Source organism: Lepisma saccharinum, chromosome 6 (genome assembly GCF_977018435.1).
Source record: "Lepisma saccharinum chromosome 6, izLepSacc3.1, whole genome shotgun sequence".
In the NCBI taxonomy this organism is placed as follows: domain Eukaryota; kingdom Metazoa; phylum Arthropoda; class Insecta; order Zygentoma; family Lepismatidae; genus Lepisma; species Lepisma saccharinum.
In genome coordinates, this window is record NC_139234.1 from 60,024,250 (window position 1) to 60,047,596 (window position 23,347).

Genomic DNA, 23,347 nt, shown 5'->3' on the forward strand with positions numbered 1-23,347 from the left:
TGTTGACTGACTGACTGACTGACGCTCCACACACGCCTTATGAACGCCATCAGGCCTGATAACACTATCACGTGATGGCACAACTAATGCACTCTGGTGGCCGTTCTAGACGTTACAAATCCTTGCAACTCTAATCATTTATATACATATCGAAGGTACACACGTGTACGAAATGACGTTCAAATTGGACAATATCTTCTGGGTGCTTAACTTTTTTTTTTAATGAGTGTATTCATTGACTGATTGATTTGATATGTTTTACTTTGTTTTTCTACTACTTTTGTATAATCGCAAAGATGATGATGAGTGATATGATGAAATTGATGAAGCGAGACTCACAAAGAACACCCATGTCCAAGCCGGGATTCGAAGCCGGGACCCCTGGCGTCGTAGCACACTGTATATACCACTCCGCCACGGAGCGTGGCACATACAAATTATTACAACGAAAATAACTACTGTATGTAGTTTACGAATAACTTGAAAGTTTTCAAATTATCAAAGGAAACAATTTTGCTTGCCAAAATTATCACAAATGCACAAATAATGTATGAAACAATGAATAATGCAATACAGGATTTCCGTGGTTGTACACCTGCACGAGGTCCGCTCCGCTCATGCTCCTGTCAAACATTCTTTCCAATTGATCGTGAGTGGAGTGAACCTTGACCGGAGCGCTAGGTGTAAATGCTTATGAACCTGAGTGTTGCTTGAGTGCTAATGTGAATTAGACCTAATGGGTTCAATATGCATCAAAGATGGCCGACCGTTCAATTCTCCAGTGTTTAAAACACAAGCCAGTGGTTATGTTTCGTACTCCAAATCCCATCTTGATAACGCTACTGGTTGGTTGGGTCTCAGGCTCTAATAGGGTTGCCTGTAGGGCAGTATTTCAGCCTCGTGAATGACTCCAGCGAAACGAAATCACTTTTTAAAATCCTCAGATGCCTTCTGTTATAGGCAGACACGATCACAGGTTTATAAACGCACAATCATACAGAGTATATGGTGTCTATAAATTTTCATCCTCAATGCCAAATTACTTTGGACACCTACTGTGATACGTTTGCCACAAAAACCACGTTACCCCCTCTTGTGAAGCGTCAAATATATACCAATGCAATTTGTTCGCGGGTGACAACGGTGCGCCATAACAATAATTTACAGCAACAATACAAACACTACAATACAAATAGACGGTGTCGCCACCTCCGCTAATTGGCCACACGGAAGCCCTCAACGAGCGACAATTCCCAATGGGGAATCCATGAAAGATATTGTTGCGCAACAACGCTATAATGCCACCGATGATATCTAACAATCTGTGCTGGGGCGAAAAATATTCTTTGTTGTCAGAATATTGAGACAAATAGGCTGATCCTTTAAGCTTCTATTTTACTCTTGTATTTGCATTGTTGATTGGCATAATTTTATTCCCATTGTTGTAGGTAATGCGTAAACAGTTGTATTGTTATATATGTCCAGTGTTGGCAAAGGTATGTTTGCTGTAGATTCATTAATTTAATTTAAACTTGTATTCACATTTCAAGAACCTTTGTGGTTTTAGTGCGGAGTCGAATGTACTATATATAAATTAAAATATTTTTGCCTTTCGGCATATGTGGCCATTTTGCACCCTCCAAAGTATACGAGGAAAATCCGCTTCCTAAAACCTTTGCCTTAAAGTTTAAAAAGGGGTATAAATAATCCCTTGAGAAATGTAAAAAGTGCAAGGATGTAAATGGGCCTTCACAGAACATACACAACACAGCAAACGTAAGGATAGTGTAGGAACTTCGTCGGAGCAATCAGTCAATCTTCAGAACAGTGCAAGAGGCCCGCTATTCTCAAAAAGCCAAAAACGTTTGTTAAAACAATCATCATTTCCCAACATGGATCATAATCAGTTGGGAAGTTAAGACTGTAACATCAACTGTTTACATCAAGTGTGGTACCACTCATGATGACAACATAGTGGTATATTTTTTGGAGCATAGGTCCAAATTAAAGTGTGCTGAATAGTGTCAGTACACTATAAAGTAATTAATTTGAGGAGTTAAGACGCTCTTGCCCCCTTTTGGATACGTTCTCTTTAGTTTCTCTGTGTAATGTTCAAAATGGGCAGGATAACAAAGACAATTGGCGCCAAAAATTAATAGAAATTTGAGGATAAATTTGAACACATGCCCCTTGGTTTTGTAGCGCTCCAAATCCACATTCCCATTTTCCATTGCAAGAAGTAACCACGGGAATGAAATTTATGTGAATTTAACATTTCAATACGGCACAAAATGTAACTCGGAGGCTCCCGATCCCCCAGTCTGGAGGGGTGGCGGTAAATTCACGCTAGGAGAAGCTGCGGCCGTTATCGTTGCTGATGACCCCGACAGAGGGCACCGCTGTCTCTCTTATCTATCTCGCGCTACATCGTCACAAATGGATTCGGACGTTTCTGTATCTTTCCTCTCCATATTTCTTTCGAGTTTTTGCCAACAAAGTAATCTCGAAATCCTGTTCTGTAACTCTGCGGGAGCAAATGAGATAAATGGAAATACGGGGAACAACGCAAGTGCATGACGCAATCGAGACAAGATATTTGTAAATGCATTTTTGGGAATTTGGGGTTTTCTCTAAGTTCTTGATTGGGTAATAGTTCGTTATATCGGAGACACATTAAAATTGGATTTTTGTGTTTCGATTGATTCGTACTTAACAATTGTGTATTGCGGAACATAGTTCAAGGTGCCATTATAATTTTTACACGAAAACAAACAATTTTTCACATACAGAGTATTTTTTTTTATTCCTTTCTTCGCTTCTGTAACACACAATATAGCGGGCACATTTTGATTCACGTTGTGGGTTTGCAGTGTTTCAAACCTTCTTCACCGAAAAATACCTACTATCGTGTTCGTCACGTGTGGAAATTTTACATTATGCACGGGTAGCTGACGGATAGCCCGGGTAGCTGACGGATATCACGGGTAGCTGAGGGATAGCCCCACGAACCATTCACGGATAGCCCCACGAACTATTCAGGGATAGCTCCACGAACCATTCACGGATAGCTCCACGAACCATTATGCACGGTACCTGACTGATAGCCCCACGAACCATTTCCGATAAGGTTAGGTTAGGTTAGGCAAGCATAGTTCAAATATAGGGGTTGGAAACACTGACAGGGGTTTACGTCATCAAACGTACGCAGCATGTAGTTCACGTAGCGAAAGCAATGGCAATTGTGTGTCGGTGAGATATTTATCTTGAAAAATACATGATTTCCGTGTCAAATATATTCCACGATGAAAGAAAATACCTTGACGAACGTTGGAAAGCTTGGAGAAACTCATTTCCGTTTTCCGTAAGTAGTTTCTTCTGTAAAAATGAAGAAATGTGTCTCCGATATAACGAACTGTTACCCTTGATTGCTTAAGATAGAGGCGGTAATTATTAGTTCTAGTGAAATGGATCCAGTGGCGTGCCTGCGAATTTCATTGGGAGTGTAATTTTTCAAAAGCCCCACCAAATAGGATTTGATTTTAATATTTTGTTTTAAGTTCACTTTATGCACAGATACGCTAATCGAATCTGGATCTACAGTTTATGGAGGGATTCGAGCCTCCACTGGGATCCCTTGATTACGAGGCGACGACGTTACCACTGCGCCATCGGAGCGGAGAGCGCCCTCTACACTCTCGTAGGAGTGGTCAGCTGGACCCCTAGTCTCGGAGGTAGGCTATCAAGGGTCGCTTCTAAACTGCAAGGCTGATTACATAAAAATTTGGCACATACAGGATACGTATGTATTACGTAGAAATTTATGTGAAAATTTAGGCTCGATCAGAACTCAAAATCTGGTGAAACCAGAACTGACTCAGTAGCTCAATGGTGAAGCAATGGAACGGCATGCTATTTTCTGTGCAAGGCTGATGTTCGAAATTACGCCGTTGGGCGATGATTTTATCCAAATTATTTACCCGTATACGTACTCTTGAAACATGTTAATGGAATACAGTTTAACACGTTTTCTTAAATTGATACTCTGAGTTCTATAAATCTCAGTTTTCAGATTGACAAGATAAATAAGACGTTCGTAAGGATTCTACTTTCTCATAAATCGAACTTTCCAATAACTGTTATTGACTTGTAATTCAAATAAGGTAAGTAAATATGTAGATACTTAGATACTTGTATAATAGAGGGATGGCTGAAGCTTGGAGTAGACAACACCGCATGGTAAATGTTGCACGTGAAGCAATGATCCTTGCTTGCTTTACCTTTCCCATACACACAGAAAAATAAATGCATCAGCTGAAACAAAAAATGTATAAGGTCTGTAGCTCATACCAAATATTTAAGCATCATTGAGAAAGTGCATCACAAAAGCATCAATTGATGCATTAAAGTACAGCTCGACAGACTCACCTGCATCATATGATGCACTTTGGTGTTACCTTTACAAACGATATACAAAAATGCATCAAACACTAAACCCGATTCTTGACAAAGGCAAAATCACACTTTAGTGCATGAATTTGGTGCATCAAATTGATTTACTGTATTTATTGGCATTTGCGCATTCTTGCCCACCCGCTTAGTATCCTACTCTTGCGTGGATAGACTAGTATTTGTATTCTCCGTCACGTTTCTGCCAATTTTGGCTAATCGCGGATATGAGAATTTGTCGTATCGTACACAAGGCGTTGGGTAAAAGTGACAAGTCTGCTATTATCTTTAACATAGCAGGAAGCAGAGAAAGAAATGCTCAATAAGTAATTTCTGAAACGTTAGGTTTCTGACTGGGGAGACGGCTGTGGATTGGAGAGAGAGGACAGTTAGCTATTGAACGGAATTGTGTCAGGATCGGGAATGATGAGGGCGAGGGGGTGAGGAGAGTGAATTCGGACAGGGTGGTCAGACATGTGACGGTGACAATTGAGAGGATTGAGTGGACAATCTGTGGAAATAAGCTTCATCCGGACGAGAAGTTTTTCTCTAAATATATCCATATCGGTTCAGTCGTGGAGAGTATAAAACCCATTTACGGTACTTGTCAATTCTTGCCATTCTTCTCAAGTGCGAGCTCTCGCACATCATACTTTTAGGCCAAGCGAGTGGTGACATAATGAAGATGATTGATGAATAGCTACGCCACCCAAGAGACGACCCAGGGTCTCTAGTTCGATATACGTTTGCGTTATGTTGTGTAGGGGCACTCAGAAACAACACCCTTACCCCAGGAGGGGGCGATTTGAACCCCGGAACTTTTGATGGCGAGATCGAAAGTCGACCACTGAATGATTTTGGTCCCCTAGCAGGTGTACCCTTGCTTAGACAATGCAAATTTCATACCAACCACTCGTGTTACTACGTTATGCAGAAGATTGAGACAATCCAATCCTGTGTTACATTAGGTTTAAAGTTCCGACCGCAGTCTCTGTTGCTCCTTCTGTGCCAGAACAGCGTAACTTGATCTCGCTTGAGAGTACTTCTCAGTGTTCTTCGGCCGACCAAAGACAATTGGAGCACTTCCAAACTATTCGAGCATAAATCGCGAAGACGGGGTTTCAAGTTTTTGGAGCGAAAGCTCATATTTCACTGCAAACAGCTACATGAATAACGCGATAACTTATTCAATTTTTCCGCGACCTGTAGAGGGCATTTTTAAAAAAAAATTGAGCTGTGTTTACGACACCAATCTGACGCTAGCATTCTCCGATGTAAGCCCATTCAATAAACGTTACTACTCCCTCCCCCCCCCCCAGAAGATACTGAAACCACCTCACCTTGCTGTGGGAACAGGCTTCCTACACATTACCTAAGTAATGAAATATTTTCTGATATTTTCTGATACCCTCGTGCCTGATTTTCGCCCTCTGCCGTCCTATATTTTGTCTAAACTTTGATTATAGAAATCATAATTAAAAATTTTAAATTTACAATTTTAATACAATACAGTGCTCTACTATGTAAGGCAAATTAGTAGTACAATACAGAAAGTAAAGGTAAAGTTCCCGTGCCATGAAGGCCCCATTTGGGGGTATGTGGTGGTATAGCCCTACACATTCTCGATCTCGGCCATTTTGGAAGTCATGTGATCAGCCCTTACTCCTCCCACCCCCGCCATGGTTACCCCCAGGTACTAATCGATTTGAGACTGGGTGAGCCCCAGGGACGCTTTATGCGGGGACGAGACCAGAAGAATTCCGACCTTAGATCACCCACACTGGGAATCGAACCCCAGTCTCTTGCGTGGCAGTCAGACGCCCTATCGAATAGACCACCGCAGGCTCACATAAGAGGACCATTAAATAATTCAAATTTAGTAAAATGAACAATTAATAAATAAATTAATAATTCAATACCATAGACAATAAAATAATAAATATTAACAGTGAAATACAGAGTATTATTAAATAATTCAAATTAATAATTTAGTAGAACTGAGTATTAAGTAATAAATTAATAATTCAATATGATGGGCAATGAAATAATGAAAATTAATAATGCCATATATATTGATTAAATAATTCAAATTAATGTAATATAATGGAGGATTAAGCAATATATTAAAAAAACAATGCGGTAGTCTACGATATAATACAACTGTATGATGCAATAGACTGGACTATTAAATAATACAGTTAAACGATTACAAAATGAAAAGCTCACAAGTCAATTACTTCTGGTAGTCGTAGCTTGAAGTTCTTTGCAGGCTAAGATTTCCGGCTTGTTTCAGGCTCTATATATTCTGGTTTTATTTAAAAGTGTATCTCTAGTCTCCATTTCCTTGTTCGTGCATGGACATGACTTATTGAAGATGTATCTATTAACGTATATTTTTCTGTCATATGGAACTAATGAACACTGAACAAATGAATATATACACATACACACACACACACACACACATACATACATACATACATACATACATACATATAAGGTGAGTCAGAAATATGGGTACATGTTTGAAGTGAATATGGTGAATGGTAGCTATATTGAACTTGAAACTTCATTTCTTTCATTTCAGATGAGAATCACACGCCCGAGCTTATGTTATTAGCCAATCTGGCGCTGAATATGCAGCAGCAAGTTACAGTTGCTGCGTGGGCAATTGCCCACCATAATGATTATGGCAGCCGTGAGCACAGCAATGGACTTAAACTAAACAACAAGTTGTTGTAAACAGTCGTTTTCTCTAGTTTCTCACAGTCGATGGCAACAATGTTACGTTAAAATCACATTCCCCTGTCTGACGATCATTCATGCAATTGGCCACGCTGCAGCTGTAACTAGATGCTGTTCAGCACCATCTTGGCTAATGACGTAAGCCAGGGCGCGTGACACTTATCTAAAATAAAAACAAAATGAAGTTTCAAGTTCAATATACCATTCACCATTTCCCTCTACATTGTACAGTAACATACTACATTTACTTCAAACGTGTAGCCATATTTCTGATTCATCCTGTATATATTTGTTTGTGTGTGTGTGTGTGTGTGTGTGCGCGCGCGTGCGCGTGTGTGTAGTTGCATCTTAATTGCGTAAATTTAAATAAGCTGGCAATATTTTCCTCCTTAAAAGAATGACCTTTCGGCCTGTCTTGCCTATAAAATGGATTATTTGTGGAACATCGTCTTTCCTCCCGCATGCTAAGACTTCCGAGATTAATTCCTCGCGTCTCCCAATCCCTGTTGCCTGCCTTAAGCTGATTCATCCCGGTCCGGGCGACCTTGGGCCCCTTCCAGGCACCCTCGGAATCCTCCGGGAGGTTGGTAGATCGCCAAAGAGACAGCGAAAGACCCTGCGGCGGGGCGGGATTAGCAGGGTCTCCCGCCAGACAACACGGCTTGCATTTAAAGTAAAGTTAAATGCGGAGTTATGTAAGGAGAAGGGCTGATCTACTCCAATACGCCTGAGGGGGAAGGTCGTCGGATGAAATGTGTATTGATTGCGTGTTGGGAATGCGCAAGGATGCATTAGATAGGAGCCTCTTTTTTGCTCTCGTGTTGTTGATGGCCAAATGTAATTTTTGATTAACTGATTTGTTCATTTTGCTTTCCTGATAAGGCAGAAGTTGATGCAAGATCTTCTCCATGAGCGTCTTAACTGCTGCTTAAGCTGGGCGTTCACTGGAACTGAGGAGCGGCTAAGCGACAGACACTGTAGAAACGTCAATAAGCGCACGCGTTCGTATGCTTCAGTGAGCGTCGAGACTTTGAGGTTCTAGGACCCAATCAACTATTCTATTGTTGTTTTTTCGGCTTCATTTATACCATTTTTAAACAATTGACTCGTAATGCTACACCAGCGGAAACCATCCCTACCCTCCTGCCTCATTCGTAACTATTGACATACAGGGTAGGGTCAAAGATGTGGAACGACCCCTATAAAAGAGAAATGGGTTGACCCACACTTAGACAGTGTTCCTAAACGTGATGGGAGAGAGAGGGGAAAACCGAAGAGATCATGCATGGCCGCCATCTTTGAGCCAACCTTATTTGCTTAAATTCGTGGGGGGGGGGGGGGTCGTACCTCACATCAAAATGGGCTACATTTTGACGAGAAACACGAAAGCGTTCTCCGTTTTTGTCGTAACTTGAATCATTCTCATGTAATTGCTAATCTCATGTTGTATGTCAAAACACTGAGCCGCCGCTATAAGCGACAAACAGGCGGATGCAACAATCCAATGTCCATAGACGTGGTGTGGATGAGAGGAAAAAGCATCTAGACCATGCTACCAAGATGGCTGCCATCTTTGGGTCAGCTTCATTTACTTAAATGAAAAGGTGGTCATGTGAATTGTTAAAATGGGCTAGAATTATTTGACAAGAATCACGGTGATTTCTGAATTTCTAATTGAAGTTTGTGTTCATCGCCTTAAAGATAGGCAATACACAAGCTACCATGCAAGAGAGCGAGTATTTCAAGATCTGCGAGTTCCATGTCTATTGCTGGTGACTGTACGTTTCAATATTACAGAATGGCCCTTAACTATTTGTAGATACCTCGAGTACTGTTTTGGCAGTACGAGTGCTATAGTTATGTTCATATAATGGTTTGAATGAAGTGTATCTGAACCGATATAATAATGCTTGTGACAACGAAAATAACAAATTGAGTTTCGGACATCAAAACATTTTCTTATTCCTACCATTCTTCTGCCTTGTGCGTTCTTGCTCTCTTCTCGTCATATTTCACAACGGAAGGCCTCTTCTCTCGGTCCACGAAGAGTTCCTTCCTGGCGTGGGCACACAGTAATGACAAATGTCTGTCCATGTCCTTTTTCTCATCGTCTGCTTGTTGACGCATCTGTGCCATCCTGACTTCTCTGAAACGGGCTTTGGGAGCAAATGTGTACTTTAATTGCGACAAAAAGCATTGCCAGACGCTTTTTCTTCTTCTTCTTCTTGTTTTCAGTGTCTGACATCCAACGCGTGTGGGTCACGTCACGTCGAAATCAATCAACATCCTTTCTCCAAATATTTCTCCGTCTTTTAAAGAGAGATGTTTGTTTTCAGATTTCCGTTGCGGTATACAGAGTGATCAAAAAGTCACGCAACCCATGGAGGGACTATAAAAGATGTTGGAAATGGCCACCATTCAGTTCCTCTCACATGTGCACCCTTTTGTGAAGACCCTCTGGAGTGTATCACATGAAATGTTGTCCACAGTACGTTGAATATTCGTCTTCAGTTCATCCAAAGTGTGTGGATGCGTTACGTAGGCCGCAGACTTCAGAAATCACCAGAGGAAAAAGTCCGGCGGAGTGAGATCGGGAGACCTGGTCGGCCATAGTGGCTTCGTAATGAAGTCACCTGCAACACAATAAAAACAAATGTTACATGGGTTGCGTGACTTTTTTATCACTCAGTACTATCGTGAGGGCGTAGCGCTCGTTAAAGGTATAGTCTCGGCATTCGTCTGGGGTGACGAGAGAGAACAGAGAAATCCCTTATCATAGCGGCCGGAGAAGTGTTGAACCCGTGTTCTCTCAGACATGAGACCTGCCTGTAGATGGAGTACGTACATGTATCTTGTATAATCTTTGAGCTCAGGTGTCAAATGTGTAATTTCCAATTTTATACTTGAGTTTCCAGATAGATTTTGCACATGATTATAACAAAACAATATAGTTTCCTCGATGTTTGTACTTTCTATACATTAATCTTTCAACCGATTTCGAGCGCCTCCCCGATGCCGCAGTGGTAGCGTAAGGGTCTTGTAATGAAGGAGACCAGATTCGATACCCGGTGGAGACACATAGTAGTGCGGATCCTACTTTGAACTGTAGATCTAGTCCCGATTAGGCTGTGCGTGTATAAAGCGCACTTAAAAAAACTTAAATTCATACCCAAGTCGTGATAATATTAGATGTGATTTATATTTCTCTTAAAAAAGGAGATCATCTCCGTAACATCTCGTACAGTCTAGGTAATTGTTCTTTCAATTCTTTAACTCGAATTAGTTTTTGTTAGCGTTAAGGGACTAACATCACCTTATTAGGATATGGGTGCAAGTAACCTCTGTGTTAAAGCACCCATTATAATTTTAAATCGGTAACCAATCGCAAAAAAATGCTTTTAGAGAAAACGTTCACTATCTTGTGATGAGAAGCAAAACGATTGTTCATTATGTGTGCTTAGGAAGGCCTCGCTATCGTAGGTCACTATTCGAGTCCTAGGCTTTACATCCTCATGTTAGCCATTAGCCTAAACAGACAGAAAAGGGAGGTATTGTAACGATCTGTAGAATCTTTGAAAGTGAAAGTACAAAGAACTCTAAATCCCAGATAGTTAGTCAACACCCTTCCAGACAGGAAATATTTAGGAACATGTAAGGAATGCCTTGTCAGACATTGCCGAGCTTCCTTGATCGCCACTGTTGTAAACAGGTGTAAACAATTGCAATCAAGGAAGAGACTACAGGTAACTGTGTCGGCATTATTGTGAAAATTCGATTGGAATAATTGTCTGGGAGCACGAAGGTCATTGGTCAGTTTTAGAGCGAACATTGAGAGGGCAGTGAGCTACGAGCATTTGATGGAGAGAAGCGGAAGTACATGTTGAAGCGAGTCGCAAATTAGACTCTTTTGTACAGTCACGACCATAAGCATTCCTCGCAGAACTTCAGCTGCAGCACAGAGACCGGTATACCGTTTCCGTTAGATTTAGTCTTTGGTGGTTTAAAACTCAAGTGTTGTGTTTTGCCATTCATGTGTGTGTAGTTAGTACCTCTTGCACCTTACCATCAAGTCCACCATGAAGAGCGAGTTGCTATATTGCGAGAATAAATTACACTGGGGAACAAAAAAAAGATTTTATTTTGCGGCATAAAGTTTAATAACAGTTTCAGCACACAAAACAGCTGTGATTGCCAATTGTATGATTGGTTCAGTTGAATTGACTCCAGTTATAAAAATAAACACCATGGAAAATATAGGAGGTAAAATTACTCTACCCTTTTCTCGGTAATATCAAAATTTGATAATGGGCTGAAATTCCCATTAAGAAACTTATTTATTTATTTGTAAATTGTTGCTAGGCAACTTATGAAGCATTTCTAGGCAATATATCGGACACTCAACAAACCTTAAGGAAGAATACCAAAACATAAAAATGGTTTTAGAAAAAAAATTGAATATGCTGAACATAAGTGGCTAGTGTGTGTGGATTTGAAGATGGTGATTTTTTTACTAGGACAGCAAAGTGGGTACACAAAGTATCCCTGTTTCCTATGTTTGTGGGATAGTCGTGCTAGAGAAAAGAATTGGACGATAAAAGTTTGGCCCCCAAGGGAAAATATTAGTGGGAAAAGCTAATGTCATTCATGAACCGTTGATAGATAGGGACAAAATCATCCTTCCGCCACTGCATATTAAACTTGGGTTGATAAAACAGTTTGTCAAGGCCTTAGATACAAGTGGTGATTGTTTCAAATATATATGCCACACTTTTCCAGGACTAAGTATTGAAAAAATTGAAGGCAGGAATCTTTGACGGATCACCACAAATTCGTACACTTATAAATGATGCCAATTTTACAACTTACATGTCTTACATCGAATCTGAGGCCTGACTGAGCTTTGTGTCCGTCGTCAAAAACTTTTTGGGGAATCACAGAGCAGAAAAGTACCCCGATATAGTTGGAAATATGTTGAAAAATTTTGAGAAATTGGGAGCTAATATGAGTGTGAAGATACATTTTCTACATAGCCACATTGACAGATTCCCTGAGAACCTTGGTGATTTTAGTGAAGAAGGGAGAAAGGTTCCATCAGGATATAAGGATAATGGAAGGAATGTACCAGGGACGGTGGGATCGCCACATGATGGCCGACCACTGTTGGAGCTTACGGAGGGATTGTCCTAAAAAGCAATACAGCAGGAAATCGTATAGAAAACGTTTCACATAGTTTGTTACTTCATTGTGTACATATTTTCTTAATTATTTTGATCATAGGCCTATATAAATTTATTTTTATAATAATGATTGTAATCACAAAAATAAATATTAAATTGTTGTTGGAAGTTCATTTATATGTATGTCTTATGTTTCCGCCATTTTGGTTTAGTTGCATTTATTTCATAAATTAGAGCCAATTCAGGAAATATATTATTATATCATTATTCAGCAGCATGAAATTGCCCTAAATTAGCTCTCAAACACTGTGCCGCAATTTCACTGTTCCCCAGTGTTATCAGTGAGTTACATCAACCCAATTCGATCCCACACCGAAGGGTATGTTACGGTGTAACAAGAAATGAGAAATCTGTAATGTATGCAGTCTCGTCTCACCTTGTTGGAAATCAGATTGCCATTTCATAAACCGCTACATAGCTAAGTCTTTGACTGGAAAGAACAGACAGACAATGCATTTTTTTACCACATTGACAGTTCGAAACGTTAACATGGGCTACATCCAATGCACTGTTACGGTAGCAGACTGCTCTCAATCGTTCCTTTTTTTTCGACTGCCGTGTTCAATTAGCATAAAGCCCGAATGAAGACCTGGTACGTTGCCATCTGCAATTTAGCAGCCACTGTCTCCGCGCCGTGTCTTTGTCGGTCGAATTCGGAATTGACGCATTTTCCATCGACATCCAATACTGTCCTGGACAATGGAGAGAAGATTCGCAGCGGGTGTGCAAAAAAAGGAATAAAAAAAATCACTCCGCACGTGCTGTTAATCTTTCCAAAAACACACAAGGGTTTAATTCCGTTTTCAGTTCGTAAAAGCGCAGGAGATGTGCTGGAGAACGCTTGTTTGAACCAAGGACTGAAGTATTGTACACAATTCCTCACTTAGATGCCATGTATCACTGCGCGTCAACCACAACTCATCGAAACTCTCCGCTAATGAACGTGAAACTACTTTCCAACAGTCAACTACGTATAAGAACTATTATTATTATATAATACTAGTTATATAAAGGAATCTTCAATGAAATTCAAGGACATGAAATATGTCTAAACAAAATTTGTACAGTTTTCGTTCAATTGCAAAGCTTTAAAAACGCGCACTATATGCAGCGGAAGAAGTTTGTTACTTATATCGATACCAACTTCTTTATTAAATCTGATTCAATGGAGCATGAGATGTCGTTTCTACCTTCATTTCGTAGTTGTTGCTTAGACCTCGGCGAGATCGTTTTCGCTTTACCAAGTATTGCACATTAGGGTGGAGTGAAAAAAAATATTTTATTTTTATAAGCTAGACTATGGAAAATGTGCCATTTGTCCATAGTAAGAATCCTGCAAAATCATATTATTTTCTGTCAACTCCTTGATCGCCCTTCACCTTATTGAAATAATTGGAATTTTAACCCTTTTTATGACTTTGTAGCCTGATTCAGTCTGATTTTAGCATGGCTTATTAAGTAGCGAATCTAAGCGAGCTACTTATTAAAAAGGTCTTGTCCATCTTAAGCTTACCTATACATTGTATGGGGATATCCTGAGGATAACATGATGTCCCCAGGATATCCCAAGGACATCCTAGGGATACTACGTGTTGTATAGTAGAATGGAGTGATTTTTTATTTTATTTTTAGAAGCTAGACTATGGAAAATGTGCCATTTGCCGTATAGCTTACCTATACAACACACATCATGTTATCCTCAGGATATCCCCATCTCCAGAACTTCCATTTTCAGAGAGATGGCGGTTCACGAAACCTACCGACCAATACTCTTCCGACCTACACCGATCTCATGAAGAAATATATTCAACTGCGACAAGATCTGAGGACGGACAATGGAAAATACCCATCATTTTTGGACATATCTCGCAAACTGTGCTATGAAGTCGAAGAGATCTGGGAAAGTTCCTCACTTCCAACAGTAACTCACGCACAAGCGATTGAAAAACTCACATCGTTCCACGACAAATACACACAATCCTAAAGGTCTAGGGAAAAAGGATCAACCCAACTACCAACGGAGACTCTCGGACTTTCGCGACAGAGGTAACAGTCTGTTTGATCTCAGCAAATGCAAGTGCTTCGACATGGTTTCCAACTGCAAATGCGCGCAAGAATTCAAAGTTCCGGCAAAGGAACGCCATTTCCTTGAAGACCACAGAGGACCAAGAAAGATGATAATCGGCGGTATAGATCAAGAGGAGACGTCAAAATTGAAGAGGAAAGCTGAAAGAGAGGAAGCCAATCTCGAACAAATGAAGAAGCAGAGGACCGTTGAGAGCAAAGGTCAAGCCGATTCTGGCGACAGTGTCGAAGATGACACGTACCCGTCGGTCAGTGCCACTGGCGATGAGTGCATTCCAGATACAGAATCAGTCAAGACTAAGCCAAAGCAGAATCGCCAATGTAAGAAAATGACAATCTCTCTACCTTCACTCGCTAAAGCTTGCGATCGGATCGGAGTCTCGGATAGATCGGCTTCTATATTAGCACATCAGTTCTGCATGATCTTGATCTCGTGTCGCCAATCGACTGATCTAAAGTAATCGATCGAAGCAAGATCTGCCGAGAACGCAGCAAAACTCGTAAGGAACTCCAGCAGAATGATGACCAGTTTGACCACACTCACACTGGCATAGAGGGAGTATTCTTTGATGGCCGCAAGGATCAAGGCGACGACAACAAGTAGGTACCACAGGAAAACCCTCACGGAAGAACACATAAGCATCATCGCAGAGCCGGGTTCTTCGTACTTCAGCCACACGACTCCGCCATCAGGCTCCAGCAAAGACATAGCTGAGTCAATAGTCGCTAGTTTCAAAGAGCGGAATGCGCAGACAGAGAACATTAAGGTTGTAGGGTGTGACGACTCAAATGTGAACACGGGACACACAGCGGGCGTTATCCGCCGACTGGAAGAAACCTTCGAGCGTTCTCTGCAGTGGCTGGTATGTCTGCTCCATGCCAATGAGCTGCCCCTGCACCATCTATTTCAGGCACTCGATGGCACGACTACAGGCCCGCGCGGATTCTCTGGAGATATCGGAAAGCGGATAGTGACGTGTAGCGAACAGCCTGTCTCCTCATTTACACCGGTGCAGCTGACCGAGCAACTGTTCAATGTTGACCCGAAGGAGTTGAGCACAGATCAGCGCTATCTACTGGAAATGTGCAATGGCATCGGCAAAGGTGAATGTAGCGTCAATCTGGCAATGCAAAACCCAGGTTGCCTGAATCACTCACGATGGATAACGACAGCCAATCGAATCCTCCGATTATATGTAAGCGACATGGAACCGTCAGAGAATCTGAAAACGCTGGTGACGTTCATCATTCGCGTATATGCTCCAACGTGGTTCGCCGTAAAAGCCCACTGGTCATGCAAAGATGAAGCTAGGCACCTTCACCAGATGCTCGTCAAGTGACGATACTTCAGCCCTAAGCACAAGAAGATCATTGACCCCGCTATTCATCGCAATGCATACTTCGCTCACCCGGAGAATCTGGTCCTGGCTATGATGACGGACCATCGACCACACATACGTGAGCTGGCCCGGCGACGAGTGATGAAAGCCAGAGATGCAACAGACCCCAGTGGATAAATACGGAGGTTTAAGGTTCCCGCAAAACTCAACTTCGACGCCGTGGAATACTTCGACGTGATCGACTGGGCCATCTGCCCTATCTCGGACCCTCCCGTAATCAAGGCAATGACGGACACTGAGCTCAGGGATCTCATCATGACGGAGCTGACTCCAACTCTCGCCTTCTCAAAATTCCCCAACCACACACAGGCTGTGCAAAGACAGGTGAAGCTGGTGACCGAGGCGGCGAAAGCTGTTTGAATACAGAAACCGCGAGATGGCTTCATCCGTGCACGCATCACTTCTCGACAGCTAATGCCAATGTTCGAGTCGAAACGTGACTTCTCGCACTTCACCTTGCAACTGTTTGTGGCATTTGATTGCATTAACTGAGTTTTAAGGTGACTAAACTGACTAATAGTCACTATTGACAGACTATATCGTTATATCGTTGTAATGTCGCTTAGTATTGTAAAATAAAAGGTTGCGAAGGGCGATCAAAATATTGTTCAAAACTCTAGAACATTTTACACAGTGTTCTATTGATCTATTGGCACATTTTGACATATCTAGCTAATTGAAACTCAAAAAAAAAATTGCCTATTTTCACTCCACCCTATTGCACATGCCGTTTCTTATGATTGGAATTACATATTGTAGTTACATCTCTTATACGTAGACGTAGATAATTTTGATTGACAATGGGTAGCAGCACTTCTTTACAGTGTATGGTTGTCATTTACTTCAGTCAGGATTCGTTTATAAGAAATAACACACTAACTTTTTATCTCGTTAATTTGTGATGCATATAAACATCGAAGTAAGGAATCATATCGTAGAATGCAGTTAGTTCTGCAGTCTTTTCAGTTCTGGCAGCTTATAACGGTTTGTATATTCTCCAAATCAACTTAATGTTGAGAACACTGGTATTCCATTACTTCCTGTTTACTTACCCTGCAGGTATCAGATACAGAAAAACAGTAGTTTACAGGTACTACACGCGGACGACACAGAACCGTTCGCCGCGGGAAAGCATCTCCAAACGTACTATTTCTATGTTCGAAGGCAGCTGTTTCACTTTGAGAATTTGTATGAGAATTTGTAAAAGCAATGCGTATACAAGTATTGCTGTCGTTTACACTGAAAGACTCTCCATCAATCAGGAGATAATCATCTCGACGCTAACAGACTGATTCCAACAACAGTGTCTCGGTTATACCCACTCGTACTAGAAACAGCACAAAAGCCGAGCAAATTATAGCTTTGCTGTATCCATGACAACGCTCACTTAAACTACAGTTACTTGAGCTTCATTTATATGTTGTCACGATCCGGTCGGTAGTTCTACATGCTTGTCCGGTATGGTAACACTGTGTAAAAACTCTGAAACAGAAATTACAAGTGCTCCCAAATGGGATATTTTGTTTCATTTGGTTATGAGCAGACAGTATCAGACATCCAATTACACAAGAGGACCTGGACTTTTCATGTGCGGATGAGATCATCAACTCTATGGTCTATGGACTTTGGAGATGCTGAAGAGAACAAGTGTGAAGCGCATTGACACATAATCAGCCACGATTAAACGTCGCTACAAGTATATCTTAGCTCTTCAAAAGGAGACACTTCGCTCGCTGGAATTGGTGTGGGACGAGAGACTCTGAGGAATGAGTAGTCTTTCTAGAAGACAAGAATTGACGACGGACGAACAGTGAACACTTTACAATGCATGTGCACCATCAGTATACAAAACCGCTATGGACCTCACTGCGACAGTCGCAGTATCACGCCTTCGTCTTACTTTTTCATCGACAACTGCAATAGTGTACCACATTTGGAGGCAATGAGTCTGCTCAAGGAGTTTATGTAGATCAAAAGCATCAGGGTCAGGCTCAAGGTATCACTGAGACCACAGTTGATATCCACTCCAATGGACGTGTGGCTGCAAATGCATCATATCGTGAAAAATCAAGCATTTACACATTTAACCTATGTTGATATAAATAAATGAAATACACTATACACAAATTTTGTCAAACCGGTTTGTACTCATCATGGGGTATCGTATTCCAGAGAGAAATTATTAAAACCGTTTCGAAGGTTGATTATCATACAATAAATTATGTCATTTCAAAAACATTTGGCCTCAGAATCAAGAATTGACTGGATTTATTTACTAAACTCCAAAATGAGGTTCTTGCCATTTGTAATTACCAAAATTTGGCAACTTTGAGGTTTGTATTAACAAGTAACATGTACGCTCGTTTGACTTAGTAGTGTCGCAATTCGCTCCTTTGTACCGTATTTTTGTCCAAGGTGGTCCAGTCTGACGAACATAATTAGATTGTTTTTAAGAAGAGTGTTTTATTTCTTTTTGTAATTAAATGTTAATTCCTCTTAGTGAAGGCGAAACATTTTCTAATTATTTTACAAATCATTTAAATGAGAGTAACATGTGGCCTCCCCGATGGCGCAGTGGTATCGTCGTCGCCTTGTAATCAAGGGGTTCCGGGTTCGATTTCCGGTGGAGGCACATGACACAGTAGTTCGGATCCCACTTTAAACTGTAGGTCCAGTCCCGATTAGCCTTTCTGTGCATAAAGTGGACTCAAAACAATAATTCAATCAATCAATTAAATGAGAGCATCATAAATTACTGTATAAATTACACAGTACTACTAAATTAGTTGACTGTACTATTACTTTGCCAGTTTTGCAAAATATTGTCACTTATGTACTGCATTATAGTAGTAGTGACTTAGAGATAACTGAAGCTGATTGGCTACCTGACTTACACTGTGACGTCAGCAGTTTTGGCGGCCACTAACTATGTCTTTCTCGATATCTCCGGGTCTCGATTATTTTCAATTGGTGCCCGTGCGTCCTTCCGTCTTCCGCAACAAGTCGGCGCCACTTCAGAGAACCCACCCTTCCAGGAAAAGGGAAATCCCCCTCGTCTCCCGAGAGGAGGATGATAGAGAGGGTCAAGCGAGAGAGCGAATAGTTTCCAACAACGGTCACGAGCCTGCAATTTGGCGAACGACCGTTCCTTCCTTGCAAGTCTCACAATGAGGGTTGTTATTACTTTAACTCCCTCTCCCTGCCTCTTCCCTCGACCGTGTCTTCTCCTCCCCTTCAAAACCTGTTTAATCTTCATGTTTTGCAGCGAAAGATGTGTCCCCCAAGTCTGGCTTATAGTCGAGGGGAATTAGTCCCCTCTCCATGTTTTGACGACAATGCAACAGCCTCTGATTAAGTTCCATGTGCAATTTTCCGTGTCCTTTAAAACTCCTCTTCGTGTGTAAGTGAATGCTATTGTTCGTCTGCAAATGAAAGAAGCGATTTCAATTGTTCTCTTAAGCTCTAGATACCGCTATGTACCAGAATTGAGTTGAAAACGTCTTTTGTAGATTTTTGAGACCACACTTGGAAAAGGAATTTTCAATTAGCGACCACTCTTTTGGGCTTGCAAAGCTTTAAATTATCCGGCATACAGATCTCGTGTAGATGGAATGCCTCGTCCTTTGTACTTTCGGACGTTAATGGGTATAAACCGAACCACAGCGGTGAGAATGTATTGATATTGAGGAGGCAGGTGGTAAATTTTAAGAGTAAGAATATGAAATCAGATGATATCTGACAGAACGAGAAATTAAGAAAGTATTATAGCAAAACCACAAAGAAAGACATAAGGGAAGCAAATGGAAGATTGATATAGAATGGTGGAATATTGTAGGATAACAAAGACACAAGGGAAGTTTATAAAACATTCTAGGTGAATTTTAAGCATTCGGCACAATAATGTCAGTCATATTTCAAAAATGCTGTATACATAAAATTATGTTATCTCTGCAGAAAATGAAATAGCATATTTCCTGTCTAGGAGCTGTATCCTAGAAAATCTTAAAATAATAATGCTAACCAAACAAACGTGCAAGGAAACTCTCTATACGTATGCATTTTTAGGGAGGTCTGTTGTGGATCCTTGTCTGATTGGTGCTTCATCTGACTTATTATTGATCCCCGAAATACATAGAAAAGCTGTGTTCAATAACCAAAGCTACACATTTACCTTCCAATGATCTGCTCTTGCAGGAAGTGGTCTTAGACATGTAACATACGTGTAAAAAAGTTACACATCTTGGGAAGGTATGGCCGCACACATCTTGTTCAGAAACGAGGAAGATCAGCATCACATTCCGGGTGCCTAATCGCCAGGTACTCATAGCCACGGTATCTGTCTACCACGCGGAAGACCCGAGTTCGAATCCCAGGGCAGACGATCTGCACCAGGAATTCATCCAGTCATTTCCCTGTTTCTGGCGGTCTCTGTGAAGTTCTATACCTCCACATCACCCCATATGCCTTCATGGCATGTCTGCACGCACCTTACCTTACCCATTGCTAAGAGGCTAGGTGGGCCCCAGAATGGCTAATGTAGCGACATTAACCGGAAAATTCCAACATGCCCGACGAATCACACCCGGATCACCAGCGTGAAGGTTAGACGCCTATGCATGCAAAATATTAGAGTGAAGAATACGACAAAAGAAGAATCATAATTACTGAAAGCAAAGATCATCCGGCAGAGGCGTAAGACGAACCGTAACGGAAATCTTCCAGATTATAGAAGTTAGTTCTAGTGTTGCCCACGAGACGAGACATGTCTCGTCTCGTCTCGTGTCCCGTCTCGAAAACGAGACGAGAGACGAGACGGGACAAGTGTTTCAAAATTCGAGACGAGACGAGACTGACCACCTGTCTCGTCTCGTTTTCGAGACGAGACACGGGAAGGGACGAGACGGCTCGTGAAAAGTCTCGTCTCGTCTCGAAAGTCTCGAAGAAAATACAAACAAAATAATTAATCAGTTGCGAATATTTATTTATTCGGAGAAAAGGATATTCTTTGGAAACCCAAATCAGCGTCTATTACATAAAAAAAAGGCTATTTAGTTTTTATACTCTTCCGAAATCCAGTATTACTTCCATTTTTCAATGTATTCAAGCTTAGTAATTTTAAGCTGTAATAGTACTCCAGATAGAAGTACTTTGCTAAAATACCGATTCAGATATCTATCTGTATAAAAAAATTGTGAGAGAGAAGTATTCTCGATAATTTCTTTGAATGGAAAATTTATGAATAATATTGTAAACCTTAAGAAAATTACGAAAATTGCGGGCTTTGTTTGCTTTTCCATAGTAACGAAATTTATTATTTGTTTATCCTTAAAGCAGCTTAAATATAAGTATTTAACGCCTTTAAAGTAAAAACTACTGCTATAACGCGCGTGGTGGTTTTTACCCTCCCCCCACTGGGTACTTGTATCCCCCCTCGGCTTGATAAATTTTATCCATGGGGGAAATGTTATATGGCAAAAAGTCATTATCTCATGCTGTCCTTAGACAGTCAGTAGAATCCCCCCCCCCCACTGGAAATTTCTTAAATACCACACTGAAGAGTTAAGTGAGACATACAATAGTTGTTATCTTCACAACACGATTATTCCCGCACAAGGAATAAGGAATATTCCACATAAAATCGTGCCATCTAAGGAACGGACCTAAAGCATTTTTTGTAGTCTTCTCATGGAAGGAAGTGATATGATTTTTGATATTAACCTCCCTTGCTAATTGTAATATTTCCCCATCCAAACCCCCTCGCGGTCAGTAATCATTTTCTCTAGGTATCTCTCACCTTTTAACTTTTTATTAAGCATTATGTCTGTTTAAACATGACATTTCCCAGAGGAGGGAGAATCCCCTCCCTTCAAAATAATCAGCGAAACGGGAATTCCGCTTTCGCCGAAATTTTTACTTGGATGGGAAATGTGATATAATGCGTCACTGGGTAATTGGGTGAAACGGGATTCGGCAAAAAGGGAAGACATGGAAATTAAAATTGGTGCAAGAAAACACCTAAATTCTGTGAGGAAATGTAATCAATTTGTGGCATAACTTCCCTGGGTGATCGTTATCCTCTCCTGCTTGTCGCGGCGCTTCGGCACGAAGAATTGCATTTATTACTGTTGGTTCGTTCGCAAGCGACACTTCTAGCTTTTCGCCTGTAGCGTGTTGTTTGTCGCATAGGTCAGACCGAAGTAAGAAGTGACCAAACCTATGTCAATTTCCGAACCTAAGTAGCACTACCAGCTGCACGTGTCGCTGGGAAAAGGTATTTTTTATCACTGCCCATATCAACATCTCATTTCTAATCAATTAAGCATTCTCTTATTTCTCCATATTTCTGGATGTTCCAACATTTCTTCGATTCTTTAGCAAGCTCTTTCGAGTTATTTCTGTAAGCTTCCCCCTCGCAAAACGTAATTCGCCACACGATGCCCGTAACGAATTTGCCCAGTTGAAAAATCCTGAAATTTCCTCAATAACTGATACCCCAAGGGCTTCCTTCCATTCGTCCTTGCGCCAAACGATGTGGAGGTAGCCACTGCCATTGTTTAGTGTAGGTCCTCTTCCAACCTTATTGGGGACAATCGTCATAAAATTCTCTCCAGCACAAACAGTTCATTCATTGCGACCCCTCTTCTCAAAATCAACAGCTCCATCCTCAGTACTGGTTGCAAACTCTAAAGTTTTCTCACCAAAAACTGGTAATAGGTCAATATATTTTAGTTAGATACTCTGCTTTGACGTAAAGAATTTATATTGCCTGAAGTCAATGAAGTAAAAAGCGACATGCAAGAGGCAAGAAGCGACGCCTGCAACTTGTAAATGAACCCTCACTAATAAATATAACCTTCAGAACCGAAGCGACATGACGAGCGGGACTTGTCGCTTTCGTGTCGCTCGGACTTAACCGTTTTCTAATGTAGTGCATCGTGTCGCCTCTATCCGTTGGTAGCGCGTGCGTGGGGAAAGCCTGCTTAGAGACTAAAGGAGCTTGTGTCGCTTGTCACTTCGGTGCGAAAACCTTGTGTTGCTTGGAGATTCCACCGATCGAACGCAGGCTTGCACGGTGTGCAATACTGCTGTTGATGGGCTAGTTCCCAAGCAGCATGTGTCGCGTGTCGCTTCGGTTTGAACTATCCCTTACATGAAACCTTGCAACCGAAGCGACGCAACAAACTGTTCGGGGTCGATTGTCGCTTGCGTGTTGAACGGATTAGACCGTTTTCTGAATGCCGTGCGTCATGTTGTCTCGGACTGTGAATGATTGCTAATAAACTGAAGTTTCCTGTTTCACGTGTGAACTACCATGTCGCTTGTCACTTCGTTCTGAACGCTCCCTCAATGGAGCTTGCAGACCAAAGCGACACGCGACAGGCGAGAAGCGACAAGCAACCGCTTGGAATCAAACACTCAGTAAATGTGACCCCC